General features: G+C 44.8%; 1 protein-coding gene across 2 annotated transcripts in view; it reads left to right on the top strand.

Annotated features, from left to right (window-relative positions):
* The window catches only part of TANC2 (tetratricopeptide repeat, ankyrin repeat and coiled-coil containing 2), a 2,475,706-nt gene that overhangs the window by 1,500,510 nt on the left and 953,774 nt on the right, over positions 1-21,422 (top strand). The gene's annotated exons all lie outside the window — the stretch shown is intronic.

The following is a 21,422-nucleotide window of genomic DNA, read 5'->3' as shown; positions in this document are numbered from 1 at the left end:
ACAGGACATGCAGTCAAGCCCCAACAGCAGTAGTTCGCCTCCTTTCCAATTCAGAGGCACCCAGCAGGTCTGCCTTCTATCCCCTTTGCTCTTTGCTCTCCACATGAAACCTATGGCCCAGAGGATTCGAGACCACCCAGACATCACCGGAGTACCGTTCAGCGGTGATAGTCACTCTATCAGCTTATATGCCGACAATGTGCTGGCCACCTTAATGAATCCAGCCACTTTCATGCCAGCCTGTTTGGGGGATTTGGGATTTGGGGGCCTTTAGGGCGGCTTCGGGGTTTCAAATAAATGTGGAGAAATCTCAAGCCCTCAATCTCTCTGTGCCCCGTGCACTCTAGATCACCTGGCGACCTGTTACCTTATCCAGTGGGCATCTGAGATGATTCCATACCTGGGGATCAATCTTGGCCCTACAATCCAAACAACAGCAGATTGCAACTACAAGGTGTTTCTTTGACAAATCCAACATTATCTCGCGAGGTGGAAACCCCTCCAAATCTCCTGGCTGGGACAGATAGTGGCCTGTAAGATGACGGCCCTTCCTAAGATAGTATACCTCTTACGGACCCTGCCCCTTTCCCCACCGAAGGTCATGATCGCCAAACTCCAGTCAGAACTAGCACACTTTATTTGGCAGGGACGGAAGCCCCGCATGAAAAGATCAATGAGCTACCTCCCTCCAGAACCCATGGGCTAGGGTATCCCTGACCTACATATCTATTTTAAAGCTGTGCAACTACGGTACCTAATGAAATGGAGGCTTCCAGAGTCAGAGAAGCAGTGGCTTTTCCAAGATAGAGCGATGGCGGCACTTCCCTTTGGAAGATCCCATTTCTTCCTAAAGCACACAGGCCTTAAAACTTATATCTATCCCCGATAACTCGGACAACCATGACTGCCATGGACCAAACTAGCATTAAAATAACTCTGACTGCTTATCCATCCCCTTTGACCCCCTTATTCAATAACCCGGACTTCACTCCGAGAACCACAGCAAAAGGATTTGCAACCTGGAAACTGTCGGCCTGCCTTTCCATGGCCCATTTCTTCGACCCGGAGAGCATACTCTCCTTTCCCCAAATGCGCGAAAAATTTGGACTCCCAGATTCCGAAAGATTTTACGATTTACAACTTAGACATTGGATCACACACCCCTCAAATTGCTCCAACGCGCAACGCCATGTAACCAAATACGAGGATTGGCTCTTGGCTAAATTGTCGGACAAAAGCCTGATATCTGAGCTATATGCTATCCTACTCCAAAAACATACACACACACACATTTCAAGCGGGGCAGGCAAGATGGGAGGAGGTGCTAGGGCGGACTCTGAGCGCTAAGGACTGGGAAGGCATAGCTAACAGGACTCGCCACACAGCACATAGTATGGCACTTACCGAGATGTTGACAAAAATCACGACGCATTGGTATTATACGCCAGTTAGACTACATCAAATCAAACCCACGCAAAGCGAGAGCTGCTGGCGTGGATGCAAAGGTAGAGGATCTCTGATACATATATTGTGGGACTGTCCCCCAGATTCAGCAATACTGGACACAGGTCATAGATGACATAAACACCCACCTATACACTCGGCTCCCACGATTCCCATCCTATGTGTTATTAGGGCTCCAGAATTCACTTACTTACCCCTTAAAATCCACGCAAGACCGGCAAATAGGTATGGCACTAGGGGCAGCCACCCAAGCCATTCTTGCTCAATGGGACACTGTGCTCATCCCCACGCATACAAATTGGTTACACAGGATATGGCACATATTGGGAATGGAAAAGATCACAATGTCAATGGCTGAGAAGGAATCTGGATTTGCGGATGTTTGCGGCCCATTTGTGTGTATGTTGTCGCAGGAGTTTTGCGAATTGACATGCCCCAGATATCTCAGACTAATGCGCATCTTTGAGGCTCCACGGCCCAAGGCTCATTCGGAGCAATGAACAAACTACATGGTTTTTGTTTCGAAAAGGGGTGAGTGGGGAGGGGTGGGGGGTGTAGAGCTTTAAAGGGTTTTCCTTTTTAGGTCGAGCTAGAGTTGCGCATGCGTAGCATGCGGTCTAGCTCGACAACTCTTGTTTTCAGTTTCCTGGGAATCTGAGACCGCGTTCGGCCACAAGCCTCTGCTGTCTCAGATTTGTCCTTGTGAGCGCGCCTTTGCTGCTGGCTGCTTGCTGTGTGCGCGCTGTTTACAAAACAGTGTGGGTCAGAAAGTGGCATCATGCTAGGCAGACAGACACACGTACAACCCCCGCCTCCCCACCCCACCAACCAGTCATCGGGCTCTTTTAGCGCACACACACACACACACACGCATGCATACGCACGCATACACACAGACACACGTGCGCACACATCCCCCTCACACCCCACTCACCAGGTTCTTCTTGCGTGTCCCTCGGCAGCCAGCGGGTCATTCTCGTTAACAGGCGGGGGCCGCGGGGCTCTCCACGAGCACGGGAGCCCCGCTAGCTAAGACGGAAATCTTCCGGCGGGCACAGGAGCGCCTGCTTCCTGTATTTGTCCGGCCCCGCCCCCGTCCCAACAAAGGTTGCCTGGCTTCCTGTTAAAGCCGGGCTGCGGCGGTGAGTTTGCTTGTTTTTATTGTTAGCGCTTTTTGCTGCTTGTTGTTTATCGTGAATAAATGAGGTTTGAACTTGTGTCTTTAAAGGCAGCACTCAGCTCCTAAATCTATCATGTGAACCGCTTGGTAGCTTTAACGTATTTTATAACTGTAAACAACATAGTGTCTAAGGAGCGGTCACACGGAGATTCACTGGTCTGAAAGCGGTCAATAAGAGGTACGTTGCTGATTAAAATCGAAGCGTTAGAAAATCCGGCACGTCATAGTGGGTGCGCGGTTGGCTTTACCTGTCTGTGGCCACGTTACTTCGTGCGTTTGAGAATGTCTCCTTTCTCGCCGTGACATCATGTTTCCAGTTTCTTACTCTTGCTTGACAGCCCAGTGGTTTATGGGGCTTGTAGTACGAGTTTGCTTGTAGTGGCACTGTTAGACTTACAGACAAGAGCTTTCGTAGCTCCGCGCGCTAGAGTATATTGTGTTTCTTTGCATTCTGGGCTTTGTAGTTGTCATTTTAGAAAAACCACCGACTGATTGAGGCATTCCGACAAGTTTACGAGCTCAGTGCTGTCGACGAGAGGAGGGAGCTATTATATTATTTATATAACGCGTTATACCACGTTTTTGGAGGTCGAAGGGCTAGACAAAGAGACATATTTCAAGACAAATGTTGCTGTGTTTGTATTTGCCAGTTGACTTAGAGGCGGAGGGACGACTTCTTTCGGAGGCAGAAGTATACAAAAGGGGGAAAAATACTGTTTTGTTTTTAGCCCAACCCAGGTTTCTTCCGTGTGTCTTCAGCGGTGACTCTGTACTGGGCTGTTGATCTAGCAAAGAGTGACACGGTGATGATGTCATCAGCACGAGATGTCCTCCAGTCGCACCCACACCAGTCCCAGGTACATACCACATTGCATGCCTCTGATTCACTTGCATGGACTCTCAAGGACACCTGCCCATGTTAATAACTGGAGACTTAGCTCAGTGGGTGGAGCACCTACTGTTGAGGCATGTGTTAATGCTGCTTATTGCAGGCTTGACTCTGACTGTCATGCTTCTGAGTTGGATCCAATAAATATGCTGACCACATCTACTTTGTTACATTTACCATCGCACTAGTGCGTCATTCAAGAGGCAAGCATAAATGTCGTTCAGAGTGGTTCTTATTCACACACAGCAGGGGTATACCCTGAAGGCGTCACTTCTACAAGGAAACGTGGCTCTGGACAGTTTTGTCATGGGACATGTTAAACAAATTGTTGTTCTTGTAGGGGAGGGGAGCTGGGGTAACATTCTGGTCAAAACTGCCTGCGCCCAGTCCCACAACTGCACCCACTAGCTTGAGAGACCGTCTTCTCTCTTTTGGGTTGCCAAGGGAGGGGTTAGGGAGCCCTCTCCGCGTGTGGCGCAGAGAGTTACCGCCCCCACCGCCGCCTACACGACGGTGCTTTATGAGGTGTTAAAGACACTAGTCGGTGGCGGCACCAACCTCCCCACCCAAACTCGAATTAGTCCCTGTATCTGCTGGGTGTCTGCCCCCAGCCCCCGCTTGTGCCCTCCCAGAGCCAAGTTGACGCCTTCTTCCGAAAACAGGTCATAGATAGAAAGGGCACGGAGCCTGCCTGACATGTTCACTAGTGTTTAAATGAACTCAGCCCTGGTATTACAGAACATCGCAACACATGATTGCTCTACCGCCAGGATCTCGCCATACTTCCAAGGCTTTGGCCACGAGGCGCTCTAAAGTGATTGTTGCCTTCTTTTACAAAGGAGTCCCGTGACAGTTTTCTGTGCTGCTGCAATGCAGACTGGGTGCGGGTGTTTTTTTTTTGGCATCTTTATTATCAGGGATAGGCCTGCATGTTTCGTTTTGGCATCTTTATTACCCGGAATCGGCCTCCGTGTTTCGTTTTGGCATTTCTATCGGGCTCTGTTTTGTGCCCTGGCATAGGTGGATTGCAGTGTCAGCAGGCACATCGGTGTGCGCTGCTCACACTGCTCAATTCTTACTAGTGGAGAAGTTATTGCATGATGTCATGCCGGGTGAGCGTTGTAGGGGAAGGGAAATCCTTTAAAGTCATTTTCTATTTGGATTTCCCTTCTCTTTTAGAAACTCAGGAGCAGCTGTGTCACCAGGGCTGTAAGTAGAAGCTTTTTCAATATTATAAACAAGCCATAGTTGCTGCATATTTATCTTATGAAACTAACAGCCATTGACAAAGCCAATAGTACTTTCTTGTTGCAGGTATGATGTTACTTGTTTTTTATTCTTTCACCATAATCCATATTTTATTGTTTAGTGCTCGCATTTGCAAGAGTTTAAGCTATGGTTATTGTAAATGACAATGCCTTTTAGTTATCTGTTTTAAAAACAACACACAAATAAAAGACACTGTCATTTACAGTGCCAATAGCTCAAACTTTCATAAAGGCTGCGAGGCTTAGTAATTGGCAAAGTTTATTAATGTGAATAAATTACAACCAATCACTTGAAGACGGAGGTCAACCAAGGGAGGACGAGGGGGGAAACAAAGGCAAGAGAGAGGAAGAGGAAATAAGAAACCCCACCCCTCTGAAATAGAACAATATAAAACTGCATGAAATAAATAAATAAATACCTGATTGTTTCTAAGAAGTGCGGTACTGTCCAAGTAAAAGTATCACGTTTTTCTTTAGAAGTGCCGGTACTGCTCCCTCTAAAAATAAAAAAGTGCTGAGACTCTGTACTGGACAGTTCCGACCCATTTAACCCACTGGTTATCAAGTATTTATTTGTGAGTATCTTCGTGTATGGACTAGCTGGGACACAGGCTCACTCCAATTGCCTGGTCACTAAATGAAATATACACATTCATAGCACCACCACAGCACCACTCAGCAGCACCACAGCACCACTCGGCAGCACCACTCTGCACCACCACAGCACCAACTCTGCACCACCACAGCACCACTCTGCACCACCACAGCACCACTCTGCACCACCACAGCACCACTCTGCACTCTGCACCACCACAGCACCACTCTGCACTACCACAGCACCACTCTGCACCACCACAGCACCACTCTGCACCCCCACAGCACCACTCTGCACCCCCTCAGCACCACTCTGCACCCCCACAGCACCACTCTGCACCACCCCAGCACCACTCAGCACCACCACAGCACCACTCCGCACCACCACAGCATCACTCAGCACCACCACAGCATCACTCAGCACCACCACAGCATCACTCAGCACCACCACAGCATCACTCAGCACCACCACAGCATCACTCAGCACCACCACAGCACCACCACAGCATCACTCCGCATCACTCAGCACCACCACAGCATCACTCAGCACCACCACAGCATCACTCAGCACCACCACAGCACCACCACAGCACCACCCCAGCATCACTCAGCACCACCCCAGCATCACTCAGCACCACCCCAACATCGCTCAGCACCACCCCAGCATCACTCAGCACCACCCCAGCATCACTCAGCACCACCCCAGCATCACTCAGCACCATCCCAGCATCACTCAGCACCATCCCAGCATCACTCAGCACCACCCCAGCATCACTCAGCGCAACCCCAGCATCCTCAGCGCAACCCCAGCATCTTCAGCGCAACCCCAGCATCACTCACCGCCAACACAGCATCACTCAGGGCCACCCCAGCATCAATCTGCGCAACCATTTAACAACTGGTTCAAATATGTTCTCTCAATGTATCAAGTTTTATTACAAATGTCACAAAAAGATGTTAATATTTCACTTCTGTTCTTGGATTTTCGTCACAATAAAATACACTGAACATAAACTTCACAAAAGTTATTTACAAAAGTTTAAGCTATTGCCATTATAAATTACAATCACTTTTATTTAAGTATTAATTATTTAAAAAAATTAAAAGCCATTGTTTTTTGTAATATCAATACATCTAAGTCACGTAAATACAACATATGTTGCATTACAAATGCTATAGGTGTCACATTTGCGAAAGTTATGACTATTGGCATTGTAAATGACAAAGCTATTAATTTAGCTATTTTCAAAACCAACACATAAATTAAAAAAATGTCATTTACAAGACCAATAGCTCACACTTTCCTAATGCGAGACCTATTGCATTGCAAATGCTTGTTTCTTTTTTGTATTTATTTTAATTCCAGCACGAAATAATGTTTTGATTGCCACTTCCGGTGTTGTTTACCCTTGAAGGCTGAAATCTGCTGCTGTAACTGTTTGTTGTATCTGAAACCCCTAATAAAAGATCTAAACCATAAACAGAAACTGACATTTCAATAACAAATAACTCTACTTTATATCAGATTGTGAACCTTAGGTAGAATTCTCTGGGCACCTCGGATTGTGAACCTTAGATGGAATTCTCTGGGCAGTCCAGCACCTTGGAAAGGGCAGTTTCTTGTTCAAACCCCTTTGCTGAAACTCATTGTGCCACTTTGGTACACAAAGAAACCCAAGTTTGATATATTTTTCCCTGCGCTCAACTGCACAGTCCTGCCACGGCTTTCCTCTCCCAACGCTCCTTGTGGCTCACCGAACACTCCCGGTGAATGCTGCGCTCTACAAATACTGCATAACATATAGATCACGTATCTGATTCCCTCAGTTAGGGCGGTGTGTTTTTATTAGTGCTCCGCATAGCGCCATGATGCTCCCCGGAGTGAAAGCTGCGCTCTACAAATACTGCATAACATAACATGACTGTAGGAATGGCACCGTCTTAGTCTAAATGCTTGCAAACTCTTTTAAGCTCTCGGCACAGATGTAGCAATAGGTCTGTATTTCCACAATCTATTTTATCAAAACATTTGAAAGGAAGATGTGCTTGTTGACCTCAAAACGTCTCCGCCAGTGAAGGGGCAGGCATAACTTCAGGTATCCAGTGCATTTGTTTGGTTGAGATAACTTGCTTGCCCTATAGGTGTGCATGCTTCCCTTGCACATTCCTTTTATGGAAACTGTCACTGTCTCCAGAAATAGAAAACTGCCTTGTCTTCTCCCTTGCCTGCTTGAGGTGTTTATAGGAGGCAACAGCTAGTGGGAGGTGAGATTAAAATTAAGGGGGAAGGTGGCATAATGGGGGGGGGGGGGCTAGGTGGCATTGCGTGGCTCTGCTTAAACTGTAAAGTCGTATGTGGGTGGTAGATGCCATCAACAGTCCAACTTTAGTCACATCTGGGCCACAGTAATTGCATCCCCTTGTCGGAGAGCGTGCGCAAGCATGCATACTTTTTTTTAGGTGAGTGAAATGTTAAGACTGAAAGCAAATAAGTAGATTTGAACATTTGTAATGTGGAAGCACATGACGTACATTTTCTCTTATATGTACAAAATATCTACTGCCTTTTGTGGCACCACGGAGGAAAGAGTGTTACATTTGTGAGACCAGTTATTATGAAAAAAATATTTGAACATCCTTTTAACTGTATTCTAGTCGACTTGACATCTACATCCTATTCCAGCAGGAAGCTGGATATGTTCAGTTTTGTTCTCTCTTTTTTTCACCCGTAATGCTCTATCATTTGTAGCGTCCAATAAGCCAAGGCATAAGTATAAACAGATTATACATTGTGGGAATGCAAATGCATTGTAAGACTAAAGGGCGAGCTCTACAGATTGCTGTCTTCTCATCGTGCTGTTATGGGTGTTTATTTCGACTCGATTTTGTGCTAATGCAGCATTGTTACTTAACATTCTACCGCTTGTTTTTTTTTGCCTTTTATTTGATCTTCCTTTCGCTTGCTACTGCTGACTTGACATCTAGTGAATTTGTTGTTGGGCGCCAGTGGCTACCGTTGCGGGAGATATCTGGCCCAACTCGGTGCTTCGACTAGGTTATTGGGAGGTTAGGTAAGGTTGAGGCCTTTACAGGATACTAAGTATTCCGTCCTCAATGCACCCTCTAAACAGCATGGCCTCTCGAGTCCTGCAAGACTTGGCAAGTGGCTTGGGCTGGTTGTGCACACTTCGCTGAAAAACCTGTGGACTCAAACTGTGCATGTTCATTGCAAAGTTAAGTGATTTTCCCTACATCATTTAGCACGTTTTGAAATAGTTATTCAGGTATTGAATGCATACAGTTAATTGTTATAAAAACGTCTGCTTGCGTATGTGCGGTTTTAATAATTCTAAGTGTTTTATGGTAAATGTTCACGCTATTACAGATTTAAGAATAATTTGATTAATTAGAAATGGTTGTGTTCTTTGCGCTTTAAGGTTTCTGAAAAATGTCTATATCTCATTATGCTATTTACTCAAAAGAAACTAATGTAAATGTGAACTAGAAGAACTCCTCGGACCGTTTTAACGAAATACCATGATTCTTTACATTTTCTAAAGGATCTGACATTTATTTGATGCAAACCACTGCTGTGAAACATTCATGTTGGATTTTAGGTGACCCGTTCAGCCCTAGCTCAAGCTGTTGGGTTGCAAAGGATCTATTGTTCGCTTACCAAGAACTTACAGCGGACTTATAGCTGGCCCGTTGCTTGCCATTGTTTTGCCTTACTGTCCCCTCAATTTGCCTGCTTTTTATAAATGGCTTGCCTTGTTCATCTTGGGTTTATCTCTCCCATGGAGCGTATCCTCTTTAACTTGTATCCTTCCGCTGCTAAGTTTTATGGAACAACTTTTTTCTTTTTACTTAGGCCGTCCATGAGAGTACATATGTGTTCCAGCTGTATCCCTCATGTGCTTCTCCTGTTCTTCGTGCGCTTCTTTTCTCTATCGCACTCCATGTTTCTCACTCTTGCTAGTATGCTCCTCTCCCCTGCACTTTGTGTTGCTCTCATCTGTGGCGTGAGTATTTCTCTCTTCGTCCAGTTGTGCCCTCTGCCTTGGGTGCGTCTCCACTCACCGGCTTGTTGCTTCCTTTCTCATGTGCTTTTTAGGTCTCGGCCTATTCCATTCAGCAGGAATGAATAGGACAAGTCTAATGCGGTGAAACCAAGAGTTAAACTAAGCTCTCCCTAAAAGAGGATTTCCACGCGTGCATGTGCTCTTGTGCACGAGCTTGCCCTGAGCCTTCTGCCTGCCTCCTGCCTTGAAGGCAATCTGCTTCTCCGCCCCCCTGGTGTTTCTGGCAGCCAAACGCTCTTCAGAGGCTCTGCTCCCTGCCCCCGCCTGCACCACTCTCCATACTTCTCCTCCCACCTCCCACGGCCGTCCTTTCTGCCCGCCTCGCACACAACATCAAAGCGTCCAGATCGCAGCCTGTCCAGCCTGTGCCGTCTTTCCCTACCCCTTAACCCTGCCCCCACCACCTCTCGATATTGCTGCTTGTTTTAAACTTGTTTTGCTTCTGCTGCATCCATCGCCTCCACCTTCAGGCAAAAATACATTGTTCAGCAGCACTTTCAAACTTTGTAAAATGGTTTTAGAAATTGCACATAGTTACTCTTTGCATTTATACATAAACATAAAAGTCCATTTACATGTAGCATTTAATGGTGTCATTCTGGACCATAGTGCAGATAAAGGAAGCCTGCATTTGTTAAGGATGTCCGAAAAACAGTTAAATGTGCAGCACACTCTGTGTATACCAAAGGCAATGACGGGGACCGAGTCAAATGAAAACAGTTGTCCAAAATTGTTATTGTCAAAACTGCGGATCGGTTTCATACAAGGCAACGCGCCTCGAAGACGTGACTTGCAGCCCTGGGCCCTGGTTTTTAGAAGTACAGCCCATGGTCTTACGGGAGTCATACTGGCAACCCGAGAAGCTGAAAAGATAGCTCGGTAGTCCTGAGTGCTGCAGAGGTGCAGTTGGGTCGACTCCCTCAGAACCGAACTCCGCTTTCATCCTTCTAACATCACTGCAAAGGTCATACCAGCAGACGCAAATCTCGCGCATTATTCTAGCGCCAAGGGGGCGGTGAGCGCTATAACAATAGCCAGCGTTATCAGTTTTTAAACACTTTCATTATGTACTCGCATCATGTGTTTTTGAACTACAATTCTTCACCAAGGAGATGGTGCACCGACCCTGGAGACCTCTCTAGCCTGAGGGAAACGTTTACTTCTGTGGGGAGTTCATTCATGGGCTGTAGCTCCACAGAAAATAACCATTTACATGTGCCTGAGCAGGGAGTGGCGCGAATTCCAAGGAGGGGGCTAGTGTGATGAATTACTAAGAACAAAGAGGCGTTTGGTTGGCCAGTGGGTGAGATTTGTATGTGTAAATGGTAATTAACATGCACTGAGCTGCATTTTTCCGTGTTGTAAAGCCATGTCTCTTCCTACCATGTTCTCGGAGTGTGTCCACAGTCCCTGAATCCCCACACAGACTTGCACGCAGAAGACAGCATTATACTGGCCTGGATTCTCATCAAGTATTTTACCAGAATAGTCCCAGCAATGGCTCAGTTTTTCACCCTACTCGTCTCCTCTGTGCACAACCCTCACTCACCCTCACTCACCCTCAAACACCCTCACTCACCCACACACCCTCACTCACCCTCACACATCCCACTCTCACACACCCTCACCCTCAAACCCCCTCAACCTCACACCCCCTCACCCTCACATACCCTCACCCTCACACCCCCAGACCCCATCACACACCCCTCACCCCCAGACCCCCTCACACACCCCCTCACCCCCTCACTCACCCCCTCACACACCCCCTCACCCTCCCTCACCCTCACCCTTACCCTCACACCCCCACCCTCACACCCCCACCCACCCTCACTCACCCTCTCTTACCCTCACACACACTCTCACCCCCTCAGCACCACCACATTTATCACTCAGCACCACCACATTATCACTCAGCATCACCACATTATCACTCAGCATCACCACAGCACCACTCAGCACCACCACAGCAACCCTCAGCACCACCACAGCACCACTCAGCAACACCACAGCACCACTCAGCATCACCACAGCACCACCACAGCACCACTCAGCACCACCACAGCACCACTCAGCACCACCATAGCATCACTCAGCAGCACCTCTCAGCAGCACAACCACAGCACCACCCAGCACCACTCAGCACCACTCAGCACCACTCAGCACCACTCAGCACCACTCAGCACCACTCAGCACCACTCAGCACCACTCAGCACCACCACCACTCACCACCACCACAGCACCGCCACAGCACCACCACAGCATCACTCAGCAGCAACACTCAGCAGCACCACCACAGCACCACTCAGCACCACCACAGCACCACTCAACACCACCACAGCACCACTCAGAACCACCACAGCACCACTCAGCACCACCACTTAGCACCACTCAGCACCACCACAACACCACTCAGCACCACCACAACACCACTCAGCACCACCACAGCATCACTCAGCAGCACCACCACAGCATCACTCAGTAGCACCACTCTTCACCACCACAGCACCACTCTTCACCACCACAGCACCACTCTTCACCACTCTTCACCACTCTTCACCACCACAGCACCACCACAGCACCACTCTTCACCACTCAGCACCACTCAGCACCACCACAGCAACACTAAGCAGCACCACTCAGCAGCACCACAGCACCACTCAGCACCACCACAGCACCACTCAGCACCACCACAGCACCACCACAGCATCACTCAGCAGCACCACCACAGCATCACTCAGCATCACCACAGAAACACTAAGCACCACCACAGCATCACTTAGCACCACTCAGCACCACCACAGCATCACTTAGCACCACCTCAGCACCACCACAGCACCACTCAGCACCACCACAGCACCACTCAGCTCAACCACAGCATCACTCAGCGCAACCACAGCATCACTCAGCACAACCACAGCATCACTCAGCGCAACCACAGCATCACTCAGCGGAACCACAGCACCACTCAGCACCACCACAGCACCACTCAGCTCAACCACAGCATCACTCAGCGCAACCACAGCATCACTCAGCACAACCACAGCATCACTCAGCGCAACCACAGCATCACTCAGCGCAACCACAGCATCACTCAGCGCAACCACAGCATCACTCAGTGCAAACAGAGCATCACTCAGCGCAACCAGAGCATCACTCAGCGTAACCACAGCATCACTCAGCGTAACCACAGCATCACTCAGCGTAACCACAGCATCACTCAGCGAAACCACAGCATCACTCAGCACAACAACAGCATCACTGATTCAAATATGTTCTCTCAATGTTTCAAGCTTTATTACAAATGTCACAAAAAGATGTTAATATTTCACTTCTGTTCTAGTTTTTCGTCACAATAAAATACACTGAACATAATCTTCACAAAAGTTATTTTCAAAAGTTTAGGCTATTGACATTATAAATTAAAAACAATTTTATTTAAGTATTAATTATTTAAAAAAATGATAAGCCATTGTTATTTGTAATATCAATACATCTAAGTCACGTTAATACAAAACATGTTACATTACAAATGCTTTAGGTGTCACATTTGCGAAAGTTATAACTATTGGCATTGTAAATGACAAAGCTATTAATTTAGCTATTTTCAAAAACAAAACATAAATAAAAAAATTGTCGTTTACAAGACCAATAGCTCAAACTTTCCTAATGCGAGACCTATTGTATTGCAAATGCTTGTTTCCCCTTCCCTCCGAATACCTGACCTGCTCCTCCATTGCGCTGCCCGCCCCTAATATTTATATATTTTTTAATTACCTTTCCATCTCAGATTGGTACAGTGGGAAAAAATTTGTGTCACTTCACTTGCTGCTGCTCCTACAAAATGTCACAGCCTCCAACAGTGGCTGTATGGCTTCTTCTTTTTGCATTTATTCAAGCTATGGAGCATTGGCATTTGAGCTGATGCAGTACAGCCTGAACAAAAAGCATTGGCAGAGCCCATTAGTCTCAAATGTCACCTATTGGCTTTGCCAATGCATTGGTTTTGTATTAGATACATGCTCTGTTGGTAAACAATTAGTGGGCATTGTACTTTACTAAAAAAAACACTTTGCCACATGAGGAGAGGATTATAGAAGTTCATGTTTCGAGGCATAACATAATGCAGACGTAAGCCAACATTGAGCTGCCCAAAATGACAGAAATGGGTGTTGATTGTGTTTTTATGTGATAAGATGTTTTTTGTTGCTAAAGTGATAATTTAAGGACATACATGAAAGTTGTACATGATTTAATCCTTGCATAACTTATTGTTTGGTCATTTTTTTAATTTAAGGATGGAACTTATGTATTTGGTATTTAGTCATATCATGGGCTCGGCATGTATGTACTAGTATATTTTTGATTGAATATTATTAGTTTATCTGAATCTTTCAATAACCTTAAAGCTTATTTCTTTAAATCAAGTTTTTGCCATTGTTTTGATTTGGTATTCCTGTTTATTTTATTGGTCTTTAATGAAATGTTAAGTTCTATAAATAAATATAATTATATGCAAGTAAACAGCCATAGGAAAGTCCTGTTTACGTTGCAGGAAGGGTTGGTGTTAACACTAATTTTTTAGGGCATAATAGCTCATCACTTCAGTGTGGACCATCTCCCTATACATTAGGCACAGCACATTTATTATTCATAAGTGCACTGTGCAAGTAGTCGTTCCCTTTAAAGATCTCCTGCCTATGCCTACTACTGAATGACACTCTCTTCATAGATGATAATGTTTTACATATGTTCAACCAGTCTTGTATGTTGAAAAAGCTCTTGCTGTTCCATTTCTAAAAAAAAATTCTTTTTACAGCTGCAATAGCGTTCTTAGTCCAGAGTCTTTAAATAATAATTGGTCATGCTATGCCATTAAAGAGAATCTCTTCGGAGACCTTTCAACATTCCTTCCAATAACCAGGTGGATCCTTGGTACTCTCTCCATAGATGACAATGTTCTATATATATTTAACCAGTCTTATACCTTAAAAAATCTCTTGCTGTTCCATTTCCGAAAAAATTTCTTTTTACGGCTGCAATAGCATATTTTATGCAGTCTTTAAACGATAATTGGTCATGCCATGCGAATGAAGAGAATGTCGATCCTTCAGTTAACATGCAGAGAGAATCTTGATTTCATTAAAGACAACAGAGCCTAGCATTATACATAAACCTTTTATTGCTGCCCCCAACATGCAGCCCTTAGAGAACATTATACAAATATCATAAAAAATTGAATCCATTTTGAAGAATTCACACTGAGTATATAAGCCCCTGACGCACAGTCACATTCCTCTTCTAGGCTGTGATGAAACACAACTCTTTCTTAATCTTGAACTTAATTCTTCTATTGCTAAAGGTCTACAAAAGAAACACAAAAGTCAAAACATTTCTCCGTAAACAAATACAAAGTAGGAAAACAACAAAAGATGCTTATTTGCACATTCAAACCGAAAGTATAGCCGAAGAATAAAGTATAGTCTCCTAACATCAATAAACATTTGTTATTCAGCCCTAAGCTGCCCACAGGTAATTGTGCGCTTTACAAATACACGTTATGTGTGGCTCACCGGTTAGAGGCGGCAGACCCAGAAGCAGAGGTCGGCCCGGGACCAGGGTTCAATTCCCGACTTGGCAGGGTACGGAACCAATGTCAGCGAGCTCGATAAATCTCGCCTTGGTGCCTCTTTAACCAAGGGTCCCACGCTGCAACTCTGGGCAATAGCTTGCTTAATCTCCACAATGGCCCCCTTGCTGCTGGGGATGCCTGGCATCACCTTGGGGATGCCCAATAGAGACCATCTCACAGGGAAAGCCAGGACGGGTTCCCCAGCGGCACACAGCACCAAGAAACCCCGGGGTGAACGTGCACTCTACAAATTCATACTAACATAACATAACATACTACTCTCCATCTAAACAGCCGTACTGGGAGAGGAAGGTGGAATAATACTAGCCTCCATTGTCTTTAATGGAATCAAGATTATTTTCTTCATGTTAATTGGAGAATCGCCATTTCATTACATGATCAGAGGCTACCATTATGCATGTATAAAGCCACCCAGTGCTAGACTGCTTGCATGTTCCACAGGACTCAAATAGAATTTTGCAAAGGTGTTTACATTTGACTAGTCTGCCGCCTTCAGAATCTCAGTAAAAGATCCACCTTCCCAAAAATTCTTCCTAGCCATTGCATCCCTAAAGGAATGAGTTCTAAATTTTGAAATGTCTACTCTAGCCTTCCTCATTATTGTTCTCACCCACCTATACAAAGTAGCTACTGAAACCACTTTATTAGGCTTCACATAAAAGAGCAACAACTGTACTTTCTCATGAGGTCTAAATGCTAACATTTGTTTGCTCAGAAACTTTCATGTAACTCACCAAACACAACTTCTGAGACTCCTGAAACCATGGATACAAAATTCCCTCAGACATGGTCTTAGTTCATTTCCAAATGACAAAGTGAACACCTTCTGGAGAGTAATACCTGTTAAGAAAGCCTTGACATCTGAAACTTCTAAAAGAAATCAAGCAAAGAAAAATTGCTCACTTCAGAGATATCTGCCTCAAAGAAAGGTAGACACTACTCAACCATGATACAAACAAATTGAAAATCAATCCTAGATCCCATAAAGAGTCATAACAAGCCCTAGGAGGTTTCCTAAGCCCAATTCCTTTAATGACTCTACAGAACAAAGCATTGCTTCCTATAGCAAAATTAATTACTAAAGCATGACCTGCCGACATAGCTGATCTTTAGCAGTCGTTCTGTAAGAAAGACTTAAATTGAACCAATCAGCCAGATAATTTGCCACATCCGCTATAGCAGCTTCCACGGGATCCAAATTCCTCTCCATACACCAACCACACAATTTTTTTCACAATCCTTTGTACCTTTTGCAGTACCCGGTGCCCAAGATATGTCCAATAAATCCTTAACTTTTTCTGAAAGGCCTGCATGCATATCAGAAGACCCATCGAAAATGGAATTAGACTGGGTATCTCTACTGCAAGTTCCATCACACCTGGAAACCAAACTTGAGAACTCCAAAAGGGATCACAAGAATAATTGAGTACTTCTCGCTCCGGTCCTTTAGCAACACCTTCTGGATCTTTGAGAACAGGGGAAAAGCATGACCTTCCCTTTCCCCATCCTAAAGAAAGGCGCCTACTGCAACCACTCCGGGATCTGGTCTCCAGCTGAAATACCTGCGTACCTGAAAAGTCATCCTGCTTGCAAACAAATCCACCTGAATTGGACCCCATAACCTTTACATATTTCTGAAAGAGGCCATGTTTAATTTCCAGTTGCTGAAATTCCGAACATTGCTGAAACTCCAATTTGCTCTCCCATTGCCAAACCTGGTATGTATTCTGCTCCCAAAAGGAGTTTGTGTTACTAGCAAAAATACCAGATCTGTTTGGCCAGATCCGCCAACTGCTTCGATTTTTAAACCCTAGACAGTTTAAGTATGACACAGCTGAAAGATTGTCTTAACTAATCACCACTATGCTGTTCGCTGATACATTCCTGAAACTCATCAGTGCAGCTAACATCTCCAAACAATTTAACTGGAAGCACTGCTCCTCCCTGGAACATTTCCCCCAGTTTCCATGTCTTTCAAGCGTACTCCCCAACTAAGGTTGCTGGCATCCAACTCTTAAGACGAAATTGGAGGCATTTCCAAAAAGCGCTTTGTCATTTCAGATCTTCAGATTATCTAACCACCACTCCAAATCCTTTCAAGCATCTAGTGATAAAGAGATTGGAACTGCATACTACAAGCCTTCACTCAGACCCAAGGCCTTTAATCTTTGAAGAGCTCTGTAGTTAAGTGGGCTTGGGAGTACGTCCTGTATTGACGAAGATAGAAAAAGAATTCCCCTTGCTACATTCCTCAGGGTCACCATCTTCTTCACCACGACAAACTTCACTTCTTTCCTTATCTTTTCACGATGAAGGAACAACTGAGATAGTTGAGTGTCCACCTGAAACCCTAAAACCTCCAAGTTTTGTATCGGAATAAAGATAAACTGCTCCACATTTACGATAAAAAAGCTAATCTCAACCGGGCACCCCTCTCTTAAAATAAGGCTCCTACTGGCCGCAACACCGTGGTGAAACACTAAGAAGCTGAGGACAGACCAAAATGAAAAAAGAGAAACTGGTACTGGATACCTCTTCACGTGAAGTATAAGTATTTCTAATGAACCATTTCCATGGGTATTGTATAACAAGTGTCCTTCAAATCCAAATGTACCAGCCAATCTCTTTCCTACAAGATATCTCGCAAAAAATGCATCCCATACATCTTGAAATGTCTGTACACCGGGGTTTTTTTTACGGGATGCCAACTCTTGTCTTTTTTTCTAACAAGGAAAACCGTAGTCACAAAATCAACTACCAAATCTTCAGCTCTTGTAATTGCCTCATGGGTTAGCATTTGGGAAACCTCTGAGTCTACTAATGCCATCTGCTCCAAGTCCAAAACCAACTCTCTTGGCTGGATTTTCTAAAAAGGAATTTTCCAAAAATCTATTTTGAAACCACCTGCATTTTCCAAAAGCCCAAGTATCCCTTGTTAATTTTGCTCAGTTGGACATAAAGAACCAAAGTCTTCCCCCAACCCATAAATGGAAAGAACCAACTGAGTTGCCCAGACTCACCTTGTCCTCCTGAGCTGGACCTGCCTCCAGGGATTAGGAAGCTCTCTATCTTTGTGGGAAGAAACCCATGTTGGAACTAAAGTTCCTTCCATAACCTCCTGGCTCTTGAGAGCAATAGTGGGACCTTTAAACTCCATGGCCAACAGCCAGACCCCTCCTATCAGCTCTTCCAAAAACTCTAGAGCAAAAAACATGCCTCATATTCATCTGAGCCTTGCTAAAAGCCATGAAGGTGGAGATGTATTGGCCTAAGGAATTTACAAAATTCTCTATAAAAAGTAGTCCATTTGGCTTGCCCACATCGTCCTTATTCGATAAATCTGCTAACTTGGGGCTCATCCTCACCAGGACTGCCTTCGTTCTCTCCACTATTAGGTCTGCGTTAGCATTCCCAACATACACAAAGCACTTTGGCTCAATCCTCCAAGATGGTCCACATCAACCCTCGTATTTTTACAATTTACCTCCTCGGACATGTCTAAAACATGAGACAAAGAACCCTGGACATCCAGTAGTCTATTCTGGCACTGTTTCAAGCAGCATTCAGTCCCCTTTCTTTAAAAAAAAAAAAACATTTTTATTTGCATTTTAGTGTAACTCCACAATACAATCATGTCATCTTCAGTGCACATTTCCCATTCTCCCAACCACCACCCCCCTCCCCACAATTCTCTAACTAGTTCCGTGTCCGTGCAATCCGGCGTCCAGTGCGCCAAAATACAGTAGTCTCTCCTGGTCGGCCTGTGGCATTTCCCTAGTTGGCTTAGACACTTTCTATTTCCCCTCTAGGAATATGGCCTTCAGAGTCCCGCATTCAGTCCCCTTTCTTGAGTCTGTCCCAGTTTTAAAAAGAAAGGTTATTAGCTCTGGGTCAAGATTATGGGTAATACTAGCCTTGTTCTCTACGAATGGTCTTGGACATTCCCCCCTCAACAAATTGCGAGTGTTCTTGTCTAAGGGTTTTCTTAGACAAAAATGAATGAACTTCGGAACATGCTCCATAGGCCACCACCAGGCTATGAGGGTGTCTAATTGTATTGTGATCAAACATATTCTCCCCTCCACCCCGGCCCCACCATCAAGAGGATCCTTGAGATTGAGGGACATTCCAAATCCTCATATAGAATTTCAAAAATATCCAAACCCTCCTGTGGGTCAAATACGTACTCATCTAATTCTGTCTCCTCATTATTATTTACTTCCTCTTCTATACTAGTGGAGCCCTGTCCGTCTTTTGTACCATTAAGGTCACTCTTTCCTTTCGCGCCTTTCGGGACACCAAATCCAAATGTTGCCCCGTTAAGGGCGCCCTTGTTCTGTGTGCTGCTGAGGGCACCACATTTTGATTTAGCGCTAGGGCTACCATCAGGTAAAGCATAATTGCCCATCTTATTAAGATGCTTCATTTTCTGGGAGACAATACCTCTTTTTTTTAGCAGTAATAGGAACATCATCCTCTAAGAGTGAAAAATTAGATTCTTCTGAAGTAATGTCTCTTTTCCTTTACAGAAAATCAACTATCCTGCAAAAAACAACAACTCTGAAACAGATCCCCATTAAACTCAACAGGAGGCAGACTCTAGGAGACTAATTTGTTTGTCAGCTTCCCTTTTTTGTAAATACAATTCAACCTCAAATATGTGCCTTTTTTGATTCTCTTTCTCCTTTTAAAAGTTAAAAACCACAGCGTCATATCAGCATGGGGCCACAGAGTTTGTCTGCTAACTGAAATGTGCAAGTTGTAATTGCAGCGCACTTGTGAAAGAGCATTTGCTATAGAAAAATTTGCCCCAATGTAAAATGGCCCTTGAGAAACTAGAGCACAGTCCCCTTTTTATGACCAATACGCTAAGCACTTTAATCTAATGGCCTGGATTGGAGAGACGGCTGAAGTAATATATGGATGCACCTCTGCTCTCAGCCGAGTAGTCTTAAGTGCATTATGTTACAGACAAGCTGTGCCATCAGGTGCGTCTCAGATTAGCTGCATCCAAAGGCTGAGATCGGATGCACCTTTTACCTCTACCAGGCCGTCCGATTGGGCGGACCTCAAATCAGCTGTGCTTCGTGGGCTGGCTCGCTCTTCCCCATGCCGGGAGTCACTGCATTTAATTAAACAAACCATGATGATTCTGTCAGGAAGAGCAATTCAATTAAACATAGTACTTAATACATTGTTGTACTTATATATCCCATGAAGGATATATACACATTAAACCAATAAATAAACACTGAACCCAATGGAAAGAAAGTAAATCTTTAGTATTCACATTTCTCATCTATCTTAATTCTACAAAGCAATCGGTATGCTGTCCAATGTACAAAAAACATAAACTGTGAATACACAAGGCGTGTAGATCGTGATTTGTGACGGAGTGTGACAAGTGATACAACAGATATACAAAGAATTAAAAGTTTTTCAAAATATTCACTGTGAATCACAATAGTCTTAAGGGTCTAAATTGTTTTCTTTTGTCCCTTTGGACGTTGTGCAATTGGATGTATAGCAAGGTATGTCGACGTTTCGACTCTAGTAGTGATGCGCTGGTTAAGTTGTAAGGAAAAGGGAACTAGCGGTGAGTCACACTATTCAAAATGAAACAGAAACAAGCATATGCAATGCAATAGGTCTCGCATTTCTGAGAGTTTGAGCTACTGGTATTGTAAATGACAATTCCAATAGCTGTGTCATGTCTATTCATTCTCCTATGCTTGAGTGTGTGGGGGGCACATCATTGTGTATGCATATGTCAGTGAAGGTTTGTGCATGCTCAGGATAGTGACTGTAACTATCTGTGTCTACTTGTTAAAGTGTGTGTGTCTGCATTTTGGGCTGTGTGCACGTGCGTACGTGTCTACATTTTCCTGTGGGTATTGAAGGAAGAGAGTAGGATACTTGAATCTGGAATGTTTGAAGATTTTTGTTTGTGCATGAGAATCTATTTGTTCCTGCGGGTGCATCTGTGATGTTTGTGAGTGCTGTATGCTCATAAGTGCTGGTGTGAAGGCACGCCTTTTCATATGTGTGTCACCAGTTCATGTTTCTGAAATGGCGTTGGCACATGAATGTGCACCCTTATTTCTGCAAGTTTCTGGATGTTTAGTTTGACATGTTTAGTTTGACAATGTTTATAACCTGTGTCAGTCTATACCTAGTCCGTTATTGTGGATTTACAAAGTACTTCCACAGTCGACCACTATCCTGACACCAAGCTCCAAAATGCATAACACTGTAAAAATAAGCGCGTGCACAGCGTCAAAGGCCAAAGGATGAA

This window comes from Lissotriton vulgaris, chromosome 5 (genome assembly GCF_964263255.1).
Source record: "Lissotriton vulgaris chromosome 5, aLisVul1.2, whole genome shotgun sequence".
NCBI classification, from domain to species: domain Eukaryota; kingdom Metazoa; phylum Chordata; class Amphibia; order Caudata; family Salamandridae; genus Lissotriton; species Lissotriton vulgaris.
This window is presented reverse-complemented; position numbering and strand designations above follow the sequence as displayed.